The 15037-nt window shown below is 41.8% G+C and overlaps 1 protein-coding gene across 1 annotated transcript in view; it reads right to left on the bottom strand.

Moving 5' to 3' along the window:
- LALBA (lactalbumin alpha) overlaps nt 1–15037 on the bottom strand; it is a 38842-nt gene that overhangs the window by 5421 nt on the left and 18384 nt on the right. Inside the window, exon 2 of the mRNA XM_063610654.1 lies at nt 289–404. The gene's annotated coding sequence lies outside the window, so the exon portion shown is untranslated. The remainder of the gene's footprint in view (nt 1–288; nt 405–15037) is intronic.

The raw sequence follows: 15037 nt of genomic DNA, 5'->3' as shown, positions 1-15037 counted from the left end.
CCCAGGAGGTGAAGGCTGCAGTGAGCCAAGATCGCGCCACTGCACTCCAGCCTGGGAAACAGAGCAAGACTCCATCTCAAAAAATAATAATCATAATAAAAATAAAATGTCTTTATTTCTAAAAATAAAGAAATTGAAAGCATGTGTTTCAAGGCACGTTTTCCATCTGAAACTGTAGTCTGTAGGTGACTTGGAGTTTCTAGACAGAGCCTAGGCCTACCATTTAGAGGGAACACCCTAAGAGCCACAGTCATAATGGTCATCACATCTTACAGTTAATATCCTCACCTTGTGCCTGCGGTGGCTCATGCCTATACTGCCAGCACTTCGGGAGGCTGAGGCAGGAGGATCACTTGAGGCCAGGAGTTGGAGACCGGCCTGGGCAACATAGCAAGACTCTGTCACTACAAAAAAAAATAAAAATTAGCCAGGCATACTGGCACATGCCTATAGTCCTAGCTACTCGCGAGTCGCACGTGCCTATACTCCTAGCTACTGAGGTGGGAAGATTGCTTGAGCCCAGGAGTTCAAGAATGCAGTGGGCTTTGATTGTGCCACTCACTCTAGCCTGGGCAATAGAGCAAGACTCTGTCTCTATTTTAAAATACATTTATATCTTCATCTTGTTCTTCTTTCTCTCATAATTCAGGAAAATTATCATTAGGTAGACAATGTTGCTAGATCTTGAAACCCAAATTTCATGCAAATGTTTAACCAAATTAAAGAGTTAATTAAAGCAATTAAGATTTAGAAAGGGAATGATTTTTATTGGCATTTTTCTTTTTCAGCTGCTTGTCCAAAAGTCCTTACAAAGTTACTTAGCATTATAGATTCACATTCTACATCCCACACCAAGGGCCTGCTTGCAATTTATATGGGCTTATTTTGGATTGCTGTATTTGCATTACTATTTATATCACTGTTTTTATACTTAAATGAACCATTGATTCATTTGTGTGAATTGGGGATAGTATCAACCAAAAAATGCAAGCATGGAAATATAACACAAAAATGATTTTAAAAGATACTAAATTTTACCTTTTTAACTGAATATTAGCTAAAACAAACCAATACACATGTAATTACCAAGAAGCTAACAAAATTTCTATGCAAATTTTAATTGATTTTTCATTTTTAATTTATAAAATGTTTATTTTTAAATAAACAGTTACATAATTTTACATCAACACCTTTAATAGAATCTTACATCCTATTTTTTGTTAACATGGTAGTTTTTCCTTTCCTTTTAGGAATGGCTTCCCTTTCTTCCTCCTCATTTCTTCCCTGCCAAATATCATCCTGTCAACTCATATTCACAATCTACCACCCCATTCCCCATAATGTGTTTATTTCACATTGCATGCCTGTATCAAAATATTTTATGTACTCCATAAATATACACAGCTATGATGTACCCACCAAAATTTAAAAAACAAAAAAGGGAAAAAAGTCTACCATATGTTAGTCCATATTTTTATCAATTGTTGTATTTATATAAACACATATTGTTTTGCTATTCATTTTAAATTTGTAATCCATCTGCAATTCTGTCTGGGTTTTGTCTTCAACTTATCATATTTGTCTATTCTGACACAAATACCTTACTGATTTCATTGCAGCAGCTTTTTGCTATGCTCTGCTGTCTGATATCACAAGTCTTCCTTGTTATCTTCTTTTTAAAAAAAGATTAATTAAACTTCTTATTTTCAAAAGTAATTTAAGGCTGGGAGCAGTGGCTCATGCCTGTAATCCCAGCACTTTGGGAGGCTGAGGTAGGTGGATCACATGAGGTCAGGAGTTTGAGACCAGCCTGACCAACATGGCGAAACCCCGTCTCTACTAAAAATACAAAAATCAGCTAGGCGTGGTGGCACGCGCCTGTAATCCCAGCTACTCAGGCAGGAGAATGGCTTGAACCAGGAGGCAGAGGTTGCAGTGAGGCGAGATCGTGCCATTGCACTGGGCAACAAAGCGAGACTCTGTCTCAAAAAATAAAGGAAAAAAAAGTCATTTAAACTTACAGAAAAGTTGTAAAATATTATCATAAGCTCACATGTATCTTTCCTATCTACCCACTCACTGTCAATGTTTTGCCACATTTGCATGTTCTGTCTCATAAACCTATCCCAATTTATTCTTTCATGAAATTTTTAATATATTTTAATCAATTTTCACCAAAAGTCTGTTGAGATTTGAATTGAGATTACAATATACATAATCATACAGTCAATATACATAATAATTTTTGGAAAACTTTTTATAATATTACATTTAAAATCTCAAGATATATGTAGTTTTCCTTTGTTCAGATCTTATTTTATACACTTCAGTAAGATTTTATAGTGTTCTTCATATGATTCAGTGCCTTTTTTATTTTTTTTCTAAATACTTGGCACTTTTTGTTGTTAATATGAATGAGATATTTTTCCCTTTCCACTTCTAAGTGCTTATAAATAGTACAGAGAACAGATACTTTTTGCAAATGTATCTTCTACACAGCCATCTTGCCAAAATATTACAAATTCTAGTATTTTTTCACTAGCATTTTGGGGTTTCTAGGTTTATAATCCTATCATCTCCGAAAGTGATAGGTAGGCTCTTTCTTTTAATTATTTGTCTTCTAGCAAAGGGAAGCCACCACAAAAGCTATCTGCCTCTGCCATAGCTCAGGGCATAAAATAATTAACAACAACAATAATAGTAATATTCTCCCATAAGAGTGAAAAATTATTGGCCTGTTCTCACTCAGGCCTGAAGTTCATGCTAACATAACCAACCACATCTAGTCAAGGAAATTCCAAGCTGAGAAAATAAACTAAATTGAGATGTGGAAGAAGCATAAGCAATCCTCCTCGGAAGTCCTTGAAATTTCCACAGATTAAGTTAACTAACTAGGAGCTCAGAAAACAATACCAAACACATCAATCAGATGCATTGACTCACGCCTGTAATCCCAGTGCTTTGGGAGGCCAAGGCAGGAGGATTGCTTGAGGCCAGCAGTTAAAGACCAACCTGGACAACATAGTGAGACCCCATCCTTATTTCCCCAAAATTTAAAAGTTAGCCAGGCGTGGTGGCAAGTGCTTGTAGCCCCAGCTACTCAGGAGGTTGATATGAGAAGATCATTTGAGCCCAGGTTACAGTGAGCCATGATCATGTTACTGCACTCCAGCCTGGGCAACAGAGTGAAACTCTGTCCCTAAAAAGAAAATTACCAAACACAAAATGAACTATTATGAATGCAAGTGAGGAGAACCAACCCCCCTCCATTGAAAAGAGCCACCTTGCCCAAGGGACACATTTACTTCCCAGAAGCAGTCCACATCCAGTGGCTGGTTGATGTGGATAGAGAAGCTTGGCCCCTTTGCCTCAATGGAGGACAATTTTTCACAGCCATCCCAGCTCCAGAGGCTCTTATGAAATCAACTGAAGCTTTGTTATGACTACATCACAATTCATCTTCTTCTGGCCAATCCTGCTTTCTTCAATCCTTCACCTCACAGGTGTTGAGACCACGCACATTTCCCAGTAAACTTCCTGCACGCAAATCTCCATCTCAGAGTCTGTTACCCAGGAAATCTGACCTAAAACGGTTGGTGTCAAAAGTAGTTCAAGGCAGCAAGCTCTAAAACGGGATTTGGAAACCCTGTGGAAATGGGCTGCCATTCTCCATGACAGCATACATGACCATGGTATGGTGCTGTCTCTGATACATAGAATACATGAACCTGGGAACCCAGGAGTAGACATAAAACTGCCCTGTTCACCATCACGCCTAGTGACCTATTTTGGGAATCTGTACTTCCTGTCCCTGTCACGTTGAGCTCTATAGCTAAGAGATATTAGTTCTCAGTTCTAGGAAACGTAGTCGGTGTCCCATTAAACTTTAAGCTACAGCTGGCAGCTTCACGTTTCTCATGCTAAGAGACTAACAAGCATGAAGGACTCACTATCCTGGAAGGGATGACTAACCCTAATCATCAAGATTAGGGATGAAGAATATGTTTGGCATGCAGGTGATCCATTGTGGTGTCTCTTGGCACTTCCTTGCCCAATTTTTTTTTTTTTTTTTTTGAGACAGACTCTCGCTGTGTCACCCAGGCTGGAGTGCAGTGGCATGATCTCAGCTCACTGCAACCTACACCTCCTGGGTTCAAGTGATTCTTGTGCCTCAGCCACCCAAGTAGCTGGGATTACAGGCGAACGCCACCAAGCCCAGCTAATTTTTGTATTTTTAGTAGAGACGAGGTTTCATCATGTTTTGGCCAGGCTGGTCTCAAATGTCTGACCTCAGGTAATCCACCCACCTTAGCCTCCCAAAGTGCTAAGATTACAGGCGTGAGCCACCATGCCCAGCCTCCCTGCCCAACTATTTTTCTTTTTTTTTTTTTTTTTTTTTGAGACGAAGTATAGCTCTGTCACCCAGGCTGGGGTGTAGTGGCACGATCTCGGCTCACTGCAAGCTCCACCTCCCCGGTTCACGCCATTCTCCTGCCTCAGCCTCCCGAGTAGCTGGGACTACAGGCGCCCGCCACCATGCCCGGCTAATTTTTTTGTATTTTTAGTAGAGACGGGGTTTCACTGTATTAGCCAGGATGGTCTTGATCTCCTGACTTCGTGATCCGCCTGCCTCGGCCTCTCAAAGTGCTGAGATTACAGGCGTGAGCCACCGCGCCCAGCCCAACTTTTATTGTAAATTACAAATTCAGCAATTACAACCTGAGAAGGGAAAGGTAACCAGGCTTTCAGAACTTTAAGAATGAAGATCTGAGTCGGACCACAAGGTAAGCCACTAGACTAGCAGCAATAGTGCTCTAGAATAAGAGGAATCTAGAATGAGTAGTAAGGGACAGGTGCAGCCTAGAGACCAGTTGTAGCAGTGGGAGCTATAATTTATCCCACTGTTAAACGAAATAACAGAGAGAGACCTTCTAAAAGAAAAAGGTATTTATTTGGCAATAAGGCTTTGCAATGGGAATACATATGCCATAATAAACTATGTATATATTCAGGGAGGTAAAGGAAGACAAAAGTTTTTAAAGGAAAAATGAGGAGGATTATACACAATTGTTTTGAATTTATTGGCAGGGCATGGTGGCTCATGCCTGTAATCCCAGCACTTTGAGAGGCCAAGGTTCAGGCGGATTGCTTGAGCTCAGGAGTTTGAGACCAGCCTGGGCAACATGGCGAAATCCCATCTCTACCAAAATACAAAACATTAGCCAGGCGTGGTGGTGCGTGCCTGTGGTCCCCGCTACTCAGGAGGCTGAGGTGGGAGAATCTCTTGAGCCCAGGAGGCAGAGGTTGCAGTGAGCCAAGATCACGCCACTGCACTCCAGCCTGGGTGACAGAGCAAGACCTCATCTCAAACAAACAAAAACAGAAATGAAATGATTATCCTTGGCTATCAGGGTCAATAACATGGGTGACGCCAGTTCGTGGCTGAACAGAGAGTTGCTGGGCAAATGCCTTTGCAGAAGTATTTTTTGTGTAAGGTTGCAATGGACTTTGCAAGGTTGTGATTGTTGCCATCTCTTGTGATAGTTTTGTTATCAGGCATACAAACATGAGAACCTTTCTGACAACTTTCACATCGCTAAACTTCTTTTAATTTTCCCCATGAAAAGACATCACCAAAATCCTGGAAGAGCTGCTCCCAGAGCTTATGCAAAGCAAGTGGGTCCAAGCAGCACACAAATGGATTCCAGTGGATGCTACAGTGCACCACCCAGATTCCCTCCACCCCTTTCAGGATTAAAGCAGTGGTTCCCCCAGCTGCTGGGAGAGCTAGCTGCTGATAGCACTCAGGTGAATCTCAATCTGAGGATTACTCTCAAAGGGAGAGCCCCTTTGCCTCAGTGAGAGACAAGTCTGCAGGGCAATCTCAGCTCCACAACTTCCCACAAGATTGGCTGAGCACTTTATTGTGACTGCACCAGAGCACAGCTTGTCCCTGTCACCAGTCCTACTTCCTTCGGCCTCCCACCACCTCACCCCACAAACACACGCAGATGTCGATTCCAAAACCACTGTCCAATCAACTTGTACACCAGTCTCCATCACAGAATGTTTCTCAGGGGAGCCTGATCTGTAACAAAAGATAATCACTGCTTTGTGGAGTTCAATATTCAAAATTAAAATGATAGAAAATAGAAGCATGTAAGTTGGGCAATATTTAGAGTGAAAGTTTCCTAAGGCCTTGCATTCTATAGAAAAATAGTAAAGATACTAATTAACTTCAGAGTTTATTAAAAGTGCATTATCAAAATTTTCAGGTAAACTAGTAAAATAATAGAAAAACAAAGATTCCAAACCCATATAGAAACAAAATAGAATAAGAAAATAACAAACAAAAAATAGGACTAAAATATCACAAAAGAACTAAAAAACAATAACAGAAAGATATCTGGAAAATCCCTCCCAAATATTGGGAAGTTAAAGGACATACTTCTAAATAACTAATTGTCAAGAAGGAAACCTCAAGGGAAATGAAGAAATATTTTAAGTGGAATGAAAATGAAAATATATCAAAATTTGTGGGTTGCAGCTAAAGCAGTGCTTAAAAGGAAATTTATAACATTAAATGCCTATATTAAAGAAGAAAAGTATCAAATTAGAAATCTAAGCTTCTACCTTAGGAAACTAGAAAAAAAGAAGAGAAAATTGAACTCAAAGCAAGGGTTTAATCTCTCAATAATTGATAAGACAAGATCAAACCAGTCAGTATAAGATTTTAACAATACAATTAATAAATTTGACCTAATAGATGTATATACAACATTATATCAAATAACTGCAGAATACACATTTTTATAATACAACCAGGACATTAGAAATTGTGAACTTAGCAATGTTTCAGACTTAACATCAGTGACTCCATCTTAGGCTACTGACTCCATGTTGAACTGTTTGATGAATGTTGAGAGCCACAAAGGAACTATGAAAAACATTTCCTTCACAAACAACCATACTCTTAACAATATACAAGACAAGGAAACTGGTCCTTATCTTTAGGAACACTCTGTATGAAATCACCTTTGCAAAAATTATGACAGTGAGAGAAATCTACATAGCTGACTCCATCCTGCTTCTAACCTTACAAGGTGTCTTTGTTCATTCCTGGTGTAGGCCAAGCTAACTATGGGAGCTAAATATATATCCCTAAATGCAGAGGATATTTAAAAAGAAAAGCTGAAAATTATAGTTTAACTTTAGAGACACACGCACAGAGAGAGAGAGGCTTGCTCTGTCACCCAGGCTTGAGTACTGTGGCACAATCACTGCTCACTGCAGCCTTGACCTCCTGGGCTCAAGTAGTCCTCCCACCTCAGCCTCCCGAGTAGCTGGGACCCATTTTGCTAAAGGAGTTACTCCTCCCAATTGTCAGCTGAACCAATATAATCCAGTACAGATTACCATCTCTGCTCCCCAGAGTTCTTTCCCTTCATTAAGCCGTTTCTATTGTATAGGAACAGAAGTCTCAGGGAACGACCCCATAGGATCGTTTGAAATATGCTTCATTGCTTCCCCACCTCCTGCACCCCCTTCTCCCTCTCCTAAATTGTCCTCTAAACAAACCTTTTTTTTTTTCGTTATATACCCAGTAATAAAACCAAAGTAGCTGTTGTAGAGGTTAAAGATTTAAAACAAACTATAGCAATTGAAACAGGGTATCAAGACGCAAATGCTTGGCTGGAATGGATTAAATATTCTGTTTACATGCTAAACAAAAGCAACTGTGACGCTTGTATGACAGGCAGGCCAGAGACCCGAATTGTCCCCTTTCCACTTGGGTGATCCTCTCACGGACTGGGCATGAACTGTATGGTAGCTCTCTTTCAAAACCCCACTGCCTGGGGCAATGAGTCATGCAAGACTCTCTCACTGCTATTCTCAGAAGCCAAAGGCCCTGCAAGTCATCCTCTGAGAACCATCTGGCCTCCCACTTCTGATGTTAATTTCACCTTGTGTCTCGCAAGACAAGGGGAAAATTTAATGTCCCTCAGAAACCTAACTGGGTGCAGTGAAACTAAGCCCTTCCAAGAGCTTACCCCTCAGTCTGCCCTGGTTCATCCCCGAACAGACGTATGGTGGTACTGCAGTGGACCACTACTGGGTACTCTGCCCAGTAACTGGAGTGGCACTTTTGCTCTAGTCCAGTTGGCCATCCGTTTCACCCTAGCATCTCGTCAACACAATAAGAGAGATAATCGGAATAAAGAAGTGCCCCTCGGCCGGGCGCGGTGGCTCACGCCTGTAATCCCAGCACTTTGAGAGGCCAAGGCGGGCGGATCACGAGGTCAGGAGATCGAGACCATCCTGGCTAACACAGTGAAACCCCGTCTCTACTAAAAATACAAAAAATTAGCCGGGCGAGGTGGCGGGCGCCTGTAGTCCCAGCTACTCCGGAGGCTGAGGCAGGAGAATGGCGTGAACCCCGGGGGGCGGAGCCTGCAGTGAGCCGAGATCGCGCCACTGCACTCCAGCCGGGGCAACAGCAAGACTCTGTCTCAAAAAAAAAAAAAAAAAAAAAGAAGTGCCCCTCACAGGTCTTTTGACTCACATGTATATATAGATGCTATTGGAGTTCTGCAAGAAGTGCCAGATGAATTTATGGCCCGAAACCAAATAGCTGCAAGGTTTGAGTCAGCATTGTTCTGGTGGTCAACTATAAATGAAAATGTAGATTGGATAAATTACATCTGCTATAATCAGCAGCAATTTGTCAATTATACAAGAGATACTATTAAAAGAATAGCTGAACAATCAGGCTCCACCAGCCAGGTGGCTTGGGAAAATAGGGTAACCCTTGATATGATGTTAGCAGAGAAAGGCGGAGTCTGTGTTATGATCGGAGTTCAATGCTTCACTTTTATTCCTAATAACACAGCCCCCGAAGGAACAATAAAAAAAAAGCCCTACAAGACCTTCCTCCCTATCAAATGAGTTAGCCAAAAATTCTGGAATAAATGACCCCTTTACAAGCCTCATGGAAAAATGGTTTGGGAAATGGAAAGGAATTATGACGTCAATATTCACCTCCCTTGTAACTGTTATAGGCGTGCTCATTCTTGTAGGATGCTGTGTCACACCCTGTATTTGCGGTTTAGTGTGAAGACTTGTAGAAACAGCTCTCACCAAAACCTCCCTTAGTTCTCCCCCCCTCCATTCTGATAAACTCTTCCTTCTAGATGCCCAAGAAGAACAACAGAGCCGGGATATGCTGAGATGTTTTGAAGAGGAAAAACTATAAAATCAGAGGGGGAACTGTCAAAAACGATAAATTCCTCTTCAAAAGGCTTTAGTTCCTTGTCCTTTGTTTGTAAGACCCATGCAGTAACATGGGTTTCTAGTTACCCATGCTGTAAACAACTCTTCCCATCCTTACCGCACCCTGACATGCCCAGACATGCCTCACACCATAACAGATAGCCTCCCTCTTCCCACCTAGTTAGCTGTATTCAATTTCAATCATTAACCAATCAGGTTAGCTTAGATTGTGCAGTCAACTCCAGCCAATGGGGAAAGAACACAGCAGTAGGGACTGATTGCATTAGGGATAAAAACCCCTGCCCCACCACACTCAGTGTGCTCTTGCAATTGTGACTGGCACAAGCTGCGCCCTTCTGCAGAAGTAAGTTCGCCTTGCTGAGGAATTTTCTGCCTACATGTTGGTTTTCTTTGCTGCACCAAGCACTTGTTTCTAACAAGGATTTTAACCTCCATGTTAAAGGCCTTCTTAAATTCTTATAAAGACCACATAGAGTGTCAGTTTTACGTGTTTTTCTCCTATAACTTTCTTTGATTACACCAGCCGTTTAGAGGGAATATTGGAAATACTCATCCAGTCTTACATGGACAGTGTTGTGAATAATAAAAAAGTATTAACGTGAAAGTTCTCACCCATGTCAACCTTCCCATAATGCCTGTAGAAAGGAAGCACAGTCCAAATGAGGGAAGTAGCCTGGAAATTCCAGGCTAGAGCCATCAGAGAGATGAATCAGGACCTAAGTTAGAGATGGAGATGGTGGAGACAGCACCTGGAACAAAGGAAAAGCTTCTGAAAACACAACTGTAGAGGAAGGTAAGATAAAACTCCCTCTTTCTTACTCTAGTCAAGAAGAAAAGCCTGATCTTTGGAGGTAGATGGGGGTACAGGTGAACACTTGTATTAAGAAGACTCAAACTATGATGGATATGTGTCAGAATTTGTGGAAAAGAGATTATCAGGCCACTAGCTGGAAATCAAGAGCAGCCACCGAAGGATGGGGCAAGCATTGGAAAATCAGTACCAGGACCCACAGGTTGGGTGAGAATAGGTAAGAAAGAGAGATCAAAACCCAAAAGAGAGGTAGAGATGAATGGCAAGTAATAACACATTAGAATTCAGACAAGGTTGGAAACAGGGCAGAACATTACAAAAGTCAAGAGTCTCTTAGTGAGCATTTTTTCTTAGTGAGCACCTCTGGAGACAATAACACGGGTTCCTACTCCTAGACCTTGGAGACTCTGAGGATTATGTCTTGGGGTTGATCTTCTCGTGGAGTATCTTACTGGAGTTTTCTGCATTTCCTGAATTTGAATGTTGGCTTGTCTTGCTAGGTTGCAGAAGTTCTCCTGGATGATATTCTGTAGTATGTTTTCCAACTTGGCTCCACTTGCCCCATCTCTTTCAGGTACCCCAATCAGTCATAGGGTTAGGTCTTTTTAAACAGTCCCATATTTCGCTGAGGTTTTGTTCATTCCTTTTCATTCTTTTTTGCCTGTCTTATTCAGAAAGATTGTCTTCAAGCTCCGAGATTATTACTATTCTTGTCTGCCTGTCTTATTTCAGCAAGATAGTCTTGAAGCTCTGAGATTCTTTCCTCCACTTGGTCTATTCTGCTATTGATACTTGTGATGCATTGTGACATTCTCATGTTGTGTTTTCAGCTCCATCCGGTCCATTTTGTTCCCCTCTAAACTGGCTATTCTGGCTATTAGCTCCTGTATTGTTTCATTTTGTATTTTGTCGAGGCAGAGACTTGCTCTGTCACCCAGGCTGGAGTGCAGTGGCCTGATCTCAGCACACTGCAACCTCTGCCTCCCAGGTTCAGTGGTTCTCCTGCCTCAGCCTCCCAATTAGCTGGGATTACAGGCAAGCGCCACCGTGCCCAACTAATTTTTTTTTTTTTTTTTTTTTTTTTTTTTTGAGACGGAGTCTTGCTCTGTCACCCAGGCTGGAGTGCAGTGGTGCGATCTCGGCTCACTGCAAGCTCTGCCTCCCGGGTTCACACCATTCTCCTGCCTCAGCCTCCCGAGTAGCTGGGACTACAGGTGCCTGCCACCATGCCCGGCTAATTTTTTTGTATTTTTAGTAGAGACGGGGTTTCACCATGTTAGCCAGGATGGTCTCCATCTCCTGACCACGTGATCCGCCCACCTCGGCCTCCCAAAGTGCTGGGATTACAGGCTTGAGCCACTGCACCCGGCCTGCCCAGCTAATTTTTTTGTATTTTTGGTACAGACAGTTTTCATCATGTTGGCCAGTCTGGTCTCAAACTCCTGACCTCGTGATCTGCCTGCCTCAGCCTCCAAAGTCCTGGGATTACAGGTGTGATCCACTGCACCAAGCCTCCTATATTGTTTTATCATGACTCTTAGCTTCTTTGCATTGGGTTAGAATATGCTCTTTTAGTTCAGTGAGGTTCATTATTACCCATCATCTGATGCCTACTTCTGTCAATTCAGCCATCTCAGCCTGAGCCCAGTTTTGTGTCCTTGCTGAAGAAGTGTTGTGGTCACTTGGAGGAGAAGAGGCCCTCTGGCTTTTTGAGTTTTCAGCTTCTTTGCATTGATTCTTCCTCATCTTTGTGGGCTTCTCAACCTTCGATCTTTGAGGTTGCTAACCTTTGAAGAGACTTCTTGTGGGGTCTTTTTTGTTGACGTTGTTGCTGTTGTTTTCTGTTTGTTTGTTTGTTTTTCTCTTAACAGTCAAGCTACTCTACTGTAGGGCTTCTGTGGTTTGCTGGGGGTCCACTCCAGACCCTAGTTGCCTTGTTTTTTCCAGTACTTGGAGGTATCACCAGTGAAGGCTGCGAAACAGCAAAGATGGCTGCCAGCTCCTTCCTCTGGAAACTCTGTCCCAGGTGGGTACTGACCTGTTGCTGGCCCAAACGCACTGGTAGGAGGTGTCTGGAGACCCCTGTTGGGAGGTCTTACCCAGTCAGGAGGAATGGGATCAGGGTCCCACTTAAATAAGCAATCTGTGCTGGGCATGGTGGCTCATGCCTGTAATCCTAGCACCCTGGGAGGCTGAGGCAGGTGGATCACGAGGTCAGGAGATTGAGACCATCCTGGCTAACACGGTGAAACCCCATCTCCACTAAAAAAATACAAAAAAAAAAATTAGCCGGGCGTGGTGGCGGGCGCCTATAGTCCCAGCTACTCGGGAGGCTGAGGCAGGAGAATGGCATGAACCTGGGAGGCGGAGCTTGCAGTGAGCCGAGATCATGCCACTGCACTCCAGCCTGGGGGACAGAGCAAGACTCCGTCTCAAAAAAAAAAAAAAAAAATAAGCAATCTGACTGCTTTTTGGTAGAGCGGGTGTGCTGAACTGGGAGGAACCCTTCCTTGTCCAGACTGTTTGTATTCTCCAAAGCCAATAGGCTGGAACAGACTGAATCAACCAAACCACAAAGACAGCAGCTGCACCTCCCCCCAGGGGCTCTATCCCAGGGAGAGATCAGAGCTTTTTCTGTAGAACCCTAGCTGGAGTGGCTGAAGCTCCCGCAGAGAGGGTTCCACCCAGTGAGGAAGAATGAACTGGGGTCCCGCTTAAAGGGGCAGTCTGACCACAGTCTGGCAAAGTGGCTGTGTTGTTTTGTGAGGGACCTTTCCTCATCCAGACTTTATATTCTCCAAAACCAGCAGACTGGAATGGCTGAGTCTACCAAACTACAGCAATTATGAGTTTAATTTCTTTTATAGATATAAAGTTATTCAGATTTGTATTAATTCTTATGTCATTCTGGTCATTAGCATCTTTCAAGTAATTTAAAAATTTTATTTAAATTGTCAAACGTATTGGCATAAGGTTGTTCATAATATTGCCTTTTAATTCTTTAAATATCTATAGGGTTTGTAGTGATGCCTCTTCTTTTGTTTATTGATATTGATAATTTGTGTTTGTCTGGGTTTAAGTCAATTTAGCTGATAATTTATCAATTGTATTGATTGTTTTCAAAGAGCTAATTTTTTGCCTGTAATCCCAGCAATTTGGAAGGCCAGACCACTTGAGCCTAGGAGTCCAAGACCAGCCTGGGCAACATGGTGAAACCCTGACTCTACAAAAAATCAAAAACATTAGCCAGGCATGGTGGTGTAAACCTGTAGTTCCAGCTACTTGGGAGGCTGAGATGGGAGGATCACCTGAGCCCAAGAGGTTTAGGCTGCAGTGAGCCATGATCACATCACTGCACTCCAGCCTGAATGACAGAACAATACCCTGTTTCAAATTTTTAAAAACTAATTTTTGTTTTATTGGTTTTTCTCCTTTATATTCATTGATTTCCATTCTTTATTATTTTCTTTGTTCTATTTACTCTGAGTTCATCTTGCTCTTCTTGATCTACCTTGTTAAAGTGGAAGCTTAAATTATTGGTTTTAAATATGTATCTTTCTAACATAAGCATTTAAAGACATAAAGTTTCTCCTAAGCACTGATTTAGCAGCATTTCACAATTTTTCATCTGTAATTATTATCATTTAGTTCAAAATATTTTCTAATTTCCCTTGTGGTTTCTTCCTTTACCCATGGGTTATTCAAACACACGTTGCATGCGAGGCACAATGGCTCATGCCTGTAATCCCAGCACTTTGGGAGGCCAAGGCAGGAGAATTGTTTGGGGCCAGGGGTTTGAGACCAGCCTGGGCAATATAGCAAGACCTTGTCTCTCCAAAAAAAAATAATTAATGAAGCAGATATAGTGGCACATGCCTCTAGTCCCAGCCACTCAGGAGGCTGCGACAGGAGGATTATTTGAGTCCAGGAGTTTGAGGTTACAGTAAGCTATGATCACACCACTGCACTCCAGCCTGCGCAACGGAGTGAGACTCTGTCTCTTAAAAAATCATAATAATAGGCCGGGCGCGGTGGCTCACATCTATAATCCCAGCACTTTGGGAGGCCGAGGCGGGTTCACGAGGTCAGGAATTTGAGACCAGCCTGGCCAACGTGGTGAAACCCTGTCTCTACAAAAATACAAAAAATTACCCGGGTGTGGTGGTGTGTGTCTGTAGTCCCAGCTACTCGGAAGGCTGAGGCAAGAGAATCGCTTGAACCTGGGAGGCAGAGGTTGCAGTGAGCCGAGATCGCATCACTGCACTCCAGCCTGGTAGCAGAGCAAGCCTCCATCTGAAAAAAATAAAAAATCATAATAATAAAATAAAAGTATGTTGCTTAAATTCTAGATATTTTATTGTTGTTTATTTCTAATTTACTCCCCTTGTGGTAATAGAAAATATTCAGCTTTATCTTAATTCTTTGAAATTTATTGAGTTTTGTTTTATAGCCCAGTATATGGTCTATTTTGGTGAGAAAGTCTTTCTTGCTGTTATTCATGAAGTGTACTATAAATGTCAATCACATCAAGTTGGTTGATAGTGTTTTGTAAGTTTTCTACATACATACTGATTTTCTGACTACTCGTTGAATAAATGGTTGAGAGAAGAATGTTGAAATATCCAACTGCAGTCATTTCAGCTCTATCAGTTTTTCCCTCATTCACTTCATTTTGAAGCTCTGTTATTGAGTCCACACACATTTCAGATTGTTCTGCCTTCTTGATGAATTTAACTCGTTATCATTATATAAATTCTTATTTATTCCTAGAAAATTTCTTGTTTGGAAATCTATTTTGTCTTACATTAATACAACCACTACAGCTTTCTGTTGTTGTTGTTGTTGTTGTTGTTTTACTTTAATCACCTTCTTGACAAGTACATCTTTCTTACAATAATCATTTTCATGACATATTCTCATGTTTATATTTATATT

This window comes from Symphalangus syndactylus, chromosome 10 (genome assembly GCF_028878055.3).
Source record: "Symphalangus syndactylus isolate Jambi chromosome 10, NHGRI_mSymSyn1-v2.1_pri, whole genome shotgun sequence".
Classification (NCBI taxonomy): domain Eukaryota; kingdom Metazoa; phylum Chordata; class Mammalia; order Primates; family Hylobatidae; genus Symphalangus; species Symphalangus syndactylus.
This window is presented reverse-complemented; position numbering and strand designations above follow the sequence as displayed.